The sequence below is a fragment of the Stegodyphus dumicola genome, chromosome 8 (genome assembly GCF_044657685.1).
Source record: "Stegodyphus dumicola isolate Sdum_Otavi_A_Nest chromosome 8, ASM4465768v1".
Taxonomy (NCBI): domain Eukaryota; kingdom Metazoa; phylum Arthropoda; class Arachnida; order Araneae; family Eresidae; genus Stegodyphus; species Stegodyphus dumicola.
In genome coordinates this window covers 30,262,278-30,273,958 of record NC_140775.1, presented here as the reverse complement: position 1 = coordinate 30,273,958, position 11,681 = coordinate 30,262,278, and the positions used below count along the sequence as shown (strand labels likewise).

The following is an 11,681-nucleotide window of genomic DNA, read 5'->3' as shown; positions in this document are numbered from 1 at the left end:
TTCAAGAATTCTGTTGAAGAAAGCATGAGAATATTTCTTAGTTAAAAAAATATGAAGAAAAAATGTTTCATTATGCATAAGTGTTTTTTTCCAACAAAATGTAAGTAAAACTTTCTAGTCAGAATTCTTACCGGTTAGTTTTGTCTCGGAAATGAGTTCTTGGTCATTAAAACCAAAAGGAAACTATGCTCAGAGACACAGATTTTTGAACTACAGCATGGACTATGTCATTTGTATTCCACGAAAATTAAAGGAAAGGATCTGGATTAGCATTCACAGACAGTCTTGCAAATGTAACGTGTCGTAAATAATGATAGATTAGCACGCAAAAGATGATGGATGGATTTGATCACAAAGTTCTACAAGGCAGATGCGTTATTAAATACACTTTTCACCCATTATGTGTTGGCTAAAATAATAATAAGTACAAATTCCTTTCAAGTGCTTTTATCAAACTGTTTCAGCTTGTTTTTGCTCTTTTAGAAGACAACCCGAGAATACTATTTCTCGTTTACCGATCATAAACACTAGATCTGTCTTCTTTTCCAACCAATTTCCAAACACCTTTGCTAGGAAATCTGATACCGATCGTTAGAGAGATAGAAAATTCTGCCAGTCTAAAGATCTTAAAATTTAGCAACTTAAGTACTTCAAAGTCATATGACATAGAGTCATTCTCTCTATGAAATTGCTTTTACATGAGAGATAGTGTAGAATATTTTTAGACGGCATACAAAATAGCTACAAAATAGGAGTCAATGTAAGCATAAATTTAATTAAATCTAGAGTTGGAGTTGGATAAATGCTCATAATGCAGTTTTCAGCTTAATGAATCAAAAGCCAGTTTTGGGGGTTGACTGATTTTTGTTACCAGCAGTTTTGTGTCAGTATTTTGTGGTTAGACAGAGTAAAATCAACAGCTTTCGATGTACTGGCTTACTCAGTTATGCTATATATAAAACGACACAAATTTTTAATCTAAATAGAACTCACTTACTACTTGAAGAATATAGATAACAATATAAAAGATTTTTAAGAGAGGTTTATGCCAGCTAGCTTAAAGGAAATCCTTTCCTAAATTAAATTTACATCTCGAACTAAAGAATCTTTGCAATTACTCACAAAGTCTGAGCTTTTTACATCTAATTTACGATTAGTAGCAATACTAAGGATAAGTTAAGTCACAAAACGTGGCGAATCTTCACTGATAACGTGATAAAACATGAAGATTTATTGATTTGTAACCAGCAATCATAAAAAAAAAAAAAAAACACCTACGCCGTTATTGGGATTCGAATCACATATCTTCCAGTTGCAAGTTGGATGTATTAACATGACAGTATACGGTTATCCTTGATTCTACGAATATAACTTGTCTTTCTAAAGAATAGAATATTAAAGAAGTAAGAAGTTTGGATTGGATTATGTGGATAATGGCAAAGCATACTAGAGCTGCCTTAGAAAAGGGACGTCATCTCGAAATACTTATTAAGGAAAGCTGACTGGTATTCATGTTACATACGGGAAAACCTCGAGAAGGTCCATGCAGCCAGACCATTTCAGGGATTTGAGTCTGGGTCGAACTACCAGTGCTCAGTTTATTGTACCATTTGGCCACTGATGGTAAATATAGGAAGGAAAGAAACAGATTTATTATAACACCTAATTATAAGAAATAAAAGAATTACGAACATACATGTAAGCAAATTAAATTTTATTTTGGTTTCAGTTAGCTATTTTTTTAAAAAAGGCTTTTCTAAGCAAATTACTTTGACAGAGAAAGCAGTCTTGAATAATACTGGGATATAAATATGATTTCGCCTTTTTCTAATAGAAACCTTTGATAGATAGAACTGTTTCCTGCAACTGAATCTGGGAACATGTGCATTTGAAAGGTTTGGCAATAACCATGAATAGCTAGTAAATTGTCTGCTTAAACCGTAAAAAATAATTATTTTTACCTCCTTAAAAATGTTGAATTTTTGAAGGAAAAAAAATATCTGAAAGAGTTAAGATTTTCATGATCGTCCAAAGTGGCGTTTTCTTAAAATTTAATATCAGTAAAGATAATCGATAGAGATGGCCCGTGTGGAGCAGCGAAACATTTTATAGAATATTTAATGCACATGCATTTAGATTAACATGAGAACGTTATATATTTCCTGGACATTTAAAAAGTGAAAAAACATGCAATGTAATTTATAAAAATATTTAATGTTTTTAATTAGATATATCACGAATTAAATGCATTTTTATTTAAGTCAATGGGTTTAAATCGAAAAAAGTAGTATTTTTAAGAACTGATTACATGGGTGTAAATTTTTGCATTTTTCCGAATGGCAACACACTCGAATGAAAAGTGAAACAAAGCAAAATCGTGTTTCGAGATCATAATTCTTTCGGGTTAAAAATTCGGGTTAGAATATGCGGGAAGTTTTACTATATTATTTTATTGCAAAGAGAATTGATGCAAAAATGAACAATGTTTACTGTTGAAAATTATCGTGATCATGCTTCATCTATTACAGCTGTAAAGAGTGGTTTCGAAGGTTTAAAAATTAATAGTTTCCGGGATGAAGAAATGGAAGCACTGTTGGATGAAGAGCATTACCAAACGCAATTGGAATTGGCTGCTACATTATATCACACATATCTCAATGTCTGCATGCAGTGGGAGTGATTCAAAAATGAAGGAAATGGGATCACATATGAATCGAAGGAAAAGAACATTGAACATCGAAATATTATATGTGAAAAACACAACTGCTTCAAAGACAAAAAACAAGAAAAAAATTTTTTTCTTTGAATTGTTAATGGAGAGGAAAAATAGATTCATTACAAAAATCTAACGATCAAAGGCATCGGTGCGTTCAAGTGAACTAGATGAATCCAGTAGGAGCAAAAGGGCGTAGTCTATTCTGATTTGTTTTAGCCAAGTCAGATAATTAGTGTTAAATCTTAGAAACAACAGTCACTCGATTTTAAAGAAACACTAAAGCAAAAATAACCAGAATATGGCTAAAGACACGACACGGTAATTTTCGAATATGACAATGCTTGCTCACATGCTGTAAGACGAAATTAGGAAACACTAGAAGCTCTTTGCTGGGATGTCTTATCCCAACCGTTCACCAGACGTTGCATCTTTATATTATCACTTATTCTGATCAACGCACACCGGTACTTGTGGAAAATGGTTCAGTTCTTATATTATTAAAAACTAGCTTGATGAATCGATTATTTAGAAACAGCCACATTTTTTCTTTCAAGAAATCCATTTGTGCCTGACAGATGGATGAATGTTGTAGCTTACCATGGCATATACTTGGAGCAAACCTTTCTTTCATTTGAAAAAAAATATCTGATATTTACTCGAAATAGGGCGGAATCATATCAAAATACCCTACAATGATAAATAATCTAATAACGTAAATAACCGAAATTTACATATTCCATACATCAGTAGTATCTTGATTAATGTAAACTACAGAAAACTCCTTCAACCTTTTCGGATAAGCATAATATCCTTTATGCTGAGAAGGTACCACATAAAAAGCACTCATAATAAATTTGATAAAAATAGCAAAATGTAGCAAATTTTAAGTAGGCAAAGTATATTTTAGAATATTCTAGCAGTTACAAATCATCGTACGGCATTTTAATATATTGCCTCTTTCAGACGCAAAAATCTTTCAATAAGGTCTCTCGGAATTTTAAAACTTTGTCAAGGATTATTTTACAGCAAAACTTTAAAAAACTTATTTCAAGTGTGATATGTATGAGTATTTCCTGAAGACATATGTACCAACACAATAACTGTGACATTCAGTAGTTTCTTTCATACAATATTATTAGATTTTTTGCATTTATATTTTAGAACATCTTCTTATTATATCTTTACTAACTAAAGAGTTTAGCAATCATTTCACTTGCTATTTCATTCGCTAGATCTTGTTTCTAGTCTGACAGATTTGTATTGTAGATTTTTTTATTCCTTTTAAACTTAAAACATTTTTCTAAATATAGTTATTGAAAAACCTTTGTCTTTAACAGGTTCGTGAAATTCAGATTCGTGTATACCAAAGGTAAATAAATGTGGTAAATAAATATGGGTGTTTTTCGAAGTAGGTGTAGAGCCATTGGACCGTTTAAAGAAGAATGAAAATATGCAATAATCTCACCGAGATTAAAACGGCAGACCTTCCGATGCTAGCCACCATGCTTCCAATTACACCCGGAATGCACGGCACGAAGACGAAGAAAATACCGCATAGAAACTACGAAAAATCAACTTTGAACTGGCCGAGAATTGAACCTTGGATCTTCCAGTTGTCAGCTAAACATGATAATCAATTAAATTACCAGAGTACCCAGAGAGAAATGTATAACTGTTTTAACATTCGCTTCCATTTAAAGAGTTATAGGAGAGAGGAAGGAGACCTAATTGGTCATATATCCAAGTGGTAAGGAATCAATGCCCTACTTCACTTTCATTCAGGCGTCAGAAACGATTAGGATTTTTGGAAGGAGGAAGCGTGTAAAATCAACTATAGCTTCTGCAGGATTTAAAGCACGGATCTTTCAACTGCTAACTAAACGTGCTAACCGTTTACAACACAAGAGCACGTACGGGGGGAAATGCAATTATTCCTTACAAATGTAGAGCAGCATTATTAGCTTTTCAAAACGAACCCTATTTCTCATATTACAGTAAAACTCCGTTTAACTGAATTGCATTCAATTGAACCCTGTTTCGATGGAAACAATGCAGAAAATAATATTGAATTTGAAAATCAACTCGAGCATATCAAAATTTTCTGTACTTATTTTTCTCCATTGGCTCTTCATTTAAAAGTAAACAATATTTAATGTATAAATAAATTATCTGGGGAGTTTAGTGGTGGGAAGTAATGGACTTGAAATTTCTCTCAAGACATAATATCCCTGTCCACATTTAGTTCTGTGTTGCTAACTAAACATGCTAACAGTTTACAACTAACTTAAATATTAACTTTGCACTAAAATAATGTTGAAAACAATGTCAAAAACAGATATATTTTAGGGAATATAAAAGAATTTTGGAGTATCTCCCAAATGAGTTTCTGTCATTTTATGTACGAATTGTTATACTTTTTAATGTGCATACCTTTAAAATCAAATACTATTAATTTTCATTAGGTCTTTTTTTTTCTTCTCCGAATACTAGTTTAAAAATAAAAAATATGAGCCTATAAAATGTTCTTTTTAGAACAAAAATAAGCTGATATTAAGTAATGTTAGATATTTACAACAATAAACTGATATTAAATATTGTTAGAGTAAATACATATATAAACTGTTATTATATATGTAGCTAGATTTTGTTATTTGTCTAGAATTGATCTTTCTTCCCCCTATTATTTAAGTTTGACTTTGCGAAAACATAAATGTTTTCGTCATTTAAAACACTTCGGTATTTGGAAGTATATGACTACAACCAAGGATTGCAAACATATAGGCCTGGTAAAGGGGTAGGGATATGTATATATATATATATGTAATGAAACTGTGGTTGGATGACACGACATGAATGATTTGATCGTGAATGCGGTACAAATTTGCATTAAAATTTTCGGTGAAACAGGACTTTCCCCATGATTCACTGTGAACATAGCTTAACAAACTCGTGTAGAATTTTTCGTAATTAGAACTGGACGAAGAATGTAATGGCAGAACACTTTTGGAGGCACTGAAATAAGAACACTGAGACGTATATGAGTAGAAATACTAATTGCGTAGAATCTTGATGCTTAGAGCGTCTATCCATTTTTGAAGAGCAAGCAGTCGAGCCGGATTAAATTCCTTTTATTTATTTAAATTCCCATTTTATGGTTAAGTTACTTGGCACTCTACTCGTGTCTATTAAAGAACATTTACAATTTTGATATTATTGCGAATATAGCAGCACAGACATGATTGCAGAAATACGTCTGGCCAAGAGGAAAGTACAAGCAAAAGTGACGCATCAGTTCATAGAAAGAAGGGAGGGAATCAAAAGCTTCAGTTTTTTAGTTTTGGTTTAAAATTTGGTGATTGGTCAAGAGGCATCTGCATTAAGGCTTACGAAAGATCGCAAGATTAATTTCAATGACACAGTTTAGACTTACAGCGCTATTTTTAGGATAGATGAAGTTCCCAAATGAAATAAAAAATAAAAGAGGTTATAGTGAATTAAAATTTTAGAAGTTTGCTTTCATATTTTTTATCTTACACTAGATATATATATATGTATTTTAAGAAACATGTATATACGTAAAAAGCAATTTTAAAGTTAAAATAATTAAAAAATGTGCAAACATATAAAAGATTTAATTTTCGAACTAATCTACAATGTCATTTAAATTCAGATAGCATAAGTAAATCAAGTGCAAAACCAACCCATGAAAAAAATTAAAATTAATCTAAAATATTTTTTAAAAAATGCATAAGTGAATGACTGTTGAGCAGGCAGGAGACAGACTTATTAAGGGAAAGTTGCCTCCAAACCTAACTCTACAATCATTCAATTCGTGTTTCGGCATTCATGCAGGCAAGGGTAAGTCAAAACCAAAAGTAAATACATAGTGAAAAATGTCCAAAAAGAAATACCAATAAAGTAGTACCTTGAGAAATTAGCAATTAATATAAAGGTCTAAAAGGAAAATACCAATAATGAAGTATTTTGAGAATTAAGCAATGTAAAGTCTAGTAGTAAATTAAATTTAAAAAAAATTTTTTTTTTCTAATTTTTCAAAAAAATTATTTAGAAACCAATGCATTTTACAAACCCTTGTCTACAGAAACCTCCCCGACTCCCGATAATATGCATATCAATCAAAAAGAAACTAAAAAGGAACTAGACGTAATTTATATAAACCAATAAGAAACTAAAAAGAACTAATTCATAATTTATGAAAAACAAATAAATACTTAAAAATATAATTACATATCTAGAAAATACTTAAATACTACATAAAAAATACTTAAAAGCAAGTAAATAGTAAGTTTTAATTCTAACTTACTTACCATATAGCGTTGGGGTCTGTAAAAGTATTTCCTAAGTGATGTAAGTGTGTTCTGCAAATTATATACATGGCGCTTATGTAAGTAAAGTTGAGTGCTAAGCTGCTATCTTTGTTTTATTAAAAATTTTGTAAACTTTAATATTAAAATATTTAAATAATACAAATCTAGAAAAAATCAAACAATATCCTAAAAGTATGTAATTCAAGTTTTAATTTTAACTGACCAACTATTTCTGGTAGGGAGTTTAGTAGCTGAGCCAATCAAGAAATGTAAGTTTGCTCTGCAAATATCATAAAAAGAGTACTCTAATTGAAGTAAAGTAGAGTTAAGTGGTTATTGTGAATTAATAAATGTAAACTGTTTGTAATGTTAAATGTGTGTTGCAAAATTGTGTAAATAAGGCAAATAAAAACGTTAAGGGAAAAAATTATTTTTTAGTGAAAATTGCAAATTAAAAAGTAATAATTAAAAAGTAATTAAGTAAAACTGAAATGTTTAAAATTTAAAAATGTTTTAAAGTAAAATTTAAATTAAAAAAGTCTTAAAATGTCTTAAAAATTCCTCAAATTTTTTAAGTAAAATTTAAATTTTGAAATGAATTCCAAATTTTTTTATTTATTAAATTGAATTCCTTAAAAAATGTTTATTAAAAGCTAAATTTAAAGAAAGAAAATATTGAAAGTTTTAATAACCTTGATTCCAACTGGTATATCAAAACTTTACTAAATACTGGCTAAAGTATGGAAAATTAGAAGAAAATTAAAATCTTCACTCAATTCGGGCTATAATTGAGACTTTTGAAAAGAGTTGGCCCTTTATTAGTAAAAGGAAAGAATCCAGTATTGATTAAATATACATATTTACAAATTTATTTAAAATAAAAATTTACAAAATAATTCCTTTACTCTTCTATATCCTCCATTACCCTCCAGCTAAGGTTTAAGGTAATGTTATCATACCATAAACAGCCAAAAAATTATTAAGTTAATGCCTGCCTTTTTAATATATAAATTAATGAATTTTGGTGGTACTTGGTTATCAACTTGAACATTAATTAGCTTTATTATTTCTTCCTTTAAATCTTCTATTTCAGTACATATATTTTTTATTCTGATTATTTGGTTATGAAACGTGTTTTCTATTACTTTTCTAGAGATATTAGCGTTCCAGTTAATTAGCTTAATAGTATGAAAATGGAAATTCCTTCTTTTATCATACAATTTAATTTTGCTGTGTTTAATAATTAACAGGTCTAGGTATTCAATAGTATCTTGATTCGTATTCGTTTCATTAAGTGTTAAACTATTTGGGTAAATTTTGAATTGCTCAAAAGCAGAATTATTATTGAAAGTTATAATATCATCTATGTATCTAAATGTGTGTGCAAATAGCTTTAATTCATTCTTATTTAAACTTAGTTGGAATTTATATTCATAAGTAAAAAGAAATAGGTTACATATTTGTGTAGAACTGTTTGCTCCCATAGGAATTCCTCTCACTTGCTGAAAGATCTTATTATTGAATTTAATGTAGTTATTAAATAATACACAATTCAGATAAGTATTCCATCTTTCAATACAAAGGATGTCAAGCATGTCAGGAAAAAGTTGTGGGAGTTGCATTAAACTAGTAAAAATTTCTTCTAATGTTAGAGAAGTATAAAGATTTTCATAGCAGTTAATGTTCTTGATTTCTAAACTTTTAAATCTGCTGAGAACTGGAGCATTATTATAAATCATCCAACTATAGTTGTGTTGTTTGTTAATGAGTTGTTGGATTAAATTACAGATTATTTTAATTGCAAATATGTAATCTATATTCTTTTTATAATTATTTGTACCATTAGCAATAAATCTAAATTTGAGTGGTGATTTATGAAATTTTGGGAGAGCATATAGATTTGCTAATCTATTTTAGTTAGATGGTTGTGAAATTTTCAGTTTCTTATGAAATGCTTTTAGCTTTTTTGCAATAACATTTTCTTGTATATTGGTGAGTTTGTAAGTAATGGCATTATTCAGTTCAGTATTAATTAATGAGACATAAAAAATTTTCATATTATGCTAAAATTATTATTGGCTTTGTCAATTTTGGTTATTACGAACTTTTGTTTCAAATCTTGCAATAGAGGAATGAGAATATTCCACGGTAAATCGCTATTAAATTCAATCCTTCGAATTCTTTGCTTGAATTCTTCTAATACTTCATGTTTCCAAGCCATAAAGGTAGAATTTGGAATATTTAATTTGTAACTAGTTTTAACTATAAATTCGTCTAGATTTTTTACGAAACTTTTAAAACTGTGATGTTTGTTAATTTTTAGTACTGGTTTAAATTTGGTACCTTTTTCCATTAAATTTCTTAAACGTTGGTTTTGAACTATTGCTAAATTGCCTGTAATAATATGTTTATGAAATTTATCTATGGTGTGGTGGTGGTGTATTTAATTATGGCAAGGCACACTAGGGCTATCTGCCTAAGGGGAGGGATGCCTTCGTGGAGGACTTTCTAAGGGAAACTGGCTCGTATACACGTTACACATGGGGAAAACCACGAAAACGCCCATGCAGCCAGCCCGTTCGCGGGATTCGAACCTCGGACCGAACTACCAGTGTTCAGCGACTTTACCGCTCGGCCGCTGGTGGGCCGAAATTTATCTATGTAATCTTTGTATTGAAGCTCTTTGCAGTATCAATGGGCTGTAGAAGCTAATTCATGGTGGTTAATTAGCAATTTACTAAGAGGTATTTGATACTTGAAAGCTGGTGAGATTTGTTCTTTAGTAGTTGGAAAAAGTTGTTGACTTTTTCTGAAAATTTTGCTAAACTGAATATGATCATAGTTTGGATGAAGGAAATTGATTTTGCAGTAATATTTATTGTATTTGTTATTTGTAGAGAATTTATAATTGCAAAAGTCAGTAATAAGGTTTTTGATAATATTGTGCCCTGTAAAATGCTGTTTAAAAAATTTTAAAAGTAATTTTAAGAAATTGTGCTTACAAGTATGCAACCAAGTAATTATATTTTTAGTGAAATTATCAGTAAGAAAGTAGTTATTAATATTATCGTTTAACTTTTTTGTATCTGTTGTTGAAAAAAATTTATTTTTTTGTTTATTACCTGCTCTGGTTCCTCGTAATGATTTTTTACTGAATAATTTAAAATAGCTGTAAGTTGGAATTTCAGAATTTAATTTAATGTATTGGTTGAATGTATTGAGTCCATAAGGGTAAAGTGCTTTGAATTTAAGCATGTAGAGTGACTCTTGAAATAATCTAACTTTGTATTCAGGTACAATGTCCAAAATTTGAATATTAATTTTTTTGAAATCATGTATTTGAAAATGTTCTAATTCAGCTGTATTAAGTGAGTTAAAATTAGTAGTTGCGAATTTTTTAATGTGTGCTCTGTGGTTGTTAAAGAAAAAGGAAAAATAATCAAATTATTCCTGCGCTTGAGCTGCAGAGGACTGACTTTTAAAGAAATTAAGTAATTTTAAAATTTTTTTATTAAAAAAGTTACACCATCCTAGGAAAATATTTTAAGGTGTTAATATTACCTAATGTTAGTGTTTAGGGAAATGTTAAATTATTATATAAAATAATAAAGCTGGAAACACTTTTTTTCTTAAAAGTATAATTAAAGTTTGAAAAAATAATTGATGGGAGAAATAAATAAAACCTATTAATCCTCCTTTGCTTAATGCTTCATATAGAAGTTTTCAAAGGGATAGTATTTAAAATTAAGCATCTGGGTTCAATGTTTTAAATACGTGCCCGTACGTGCAGGCGTTCCACTCTCCTTCCCCGAAAAAAGGTCCAAATGAATTTGGGAATAGTGAAAATGGGATTTGAATATACCTGCTGAAATATGATACCCGAAAATTTTCGAGATTACAATATAAGTTATCTCTTCAGCCTTCTTAGCATCGCTTCGTGGTCAGCATGCTCGGTGTGTATTCGAGAGGTTCGTGGTTCGAGTTCCGGCGAGGGCATTGCTCATTTTTCATCGCTTCTGCTTTGAAAAAAAAGTAATGTCTCTACAGTGGCGTCAGAACTAAAAATGGTGGTGGATGATGATTTTTCGTCTCCAGGATTTGGCGATTGGGTCCCCTTAAACCCCAGTCGCCCTTTAAAAGGGGCAGTATATAAGGAATTTCTCTTGCCTTCTTAATATGCCTTCGTGGTGTAGTGGTCAGCACATTCGACGCGAATTCGAGAGGTCCGTGGTTCGATTCCCGGCAAAGGCATTGCTCATTTCTCATCTCTCCTGCTTCGAAATTACCTAATGGCTCTACAACAAAACGTCTTTTACTTCGTACAAGGAAGCAAAAATGACGGTTTCGTTTTAATAATTACTGATTGATATTATTAAGTATTTTAAATGAAAATTAAAAAAATGGAAAAATTTTAAACTTACATGAAGCAAAATATAATTAAAAAACTATCATCTAAATGATTGTACATATTAAAACGTCATTTCGGGACTTCCATCAAAAAGTAACCAATCTTCAGTTGTTTAAAAAAACGAGAGAGAGAATGTAATGCGAAATTCTGTACATCACCCTCAGTTCCTTATAATATGATTTCATGCAAACACTTCCGTCTGTAGGACTCTAACGCCTGCGTTGTACGA

General features: G+C 30.4%; 1 non-coding gene across 1 annotated transcript; it reads left to right on the top strand.

The window, feature by feature from the left end:
* The first annotated feature begins 11,222 nt into the window (after window positions 1-11,222).
* TRNAS-CGA (transfer RNA serine (anticodon CGA)) lies at window positions 11,223-11,295 on the top strand. Its single transcript has one exon. It is a non-coding gene; the product is annotated as a tRNA-Ser (tRNA).
* The last annotated feature ends 386 nt before the right edge of the window (window positions 11,296-11,681 follow it).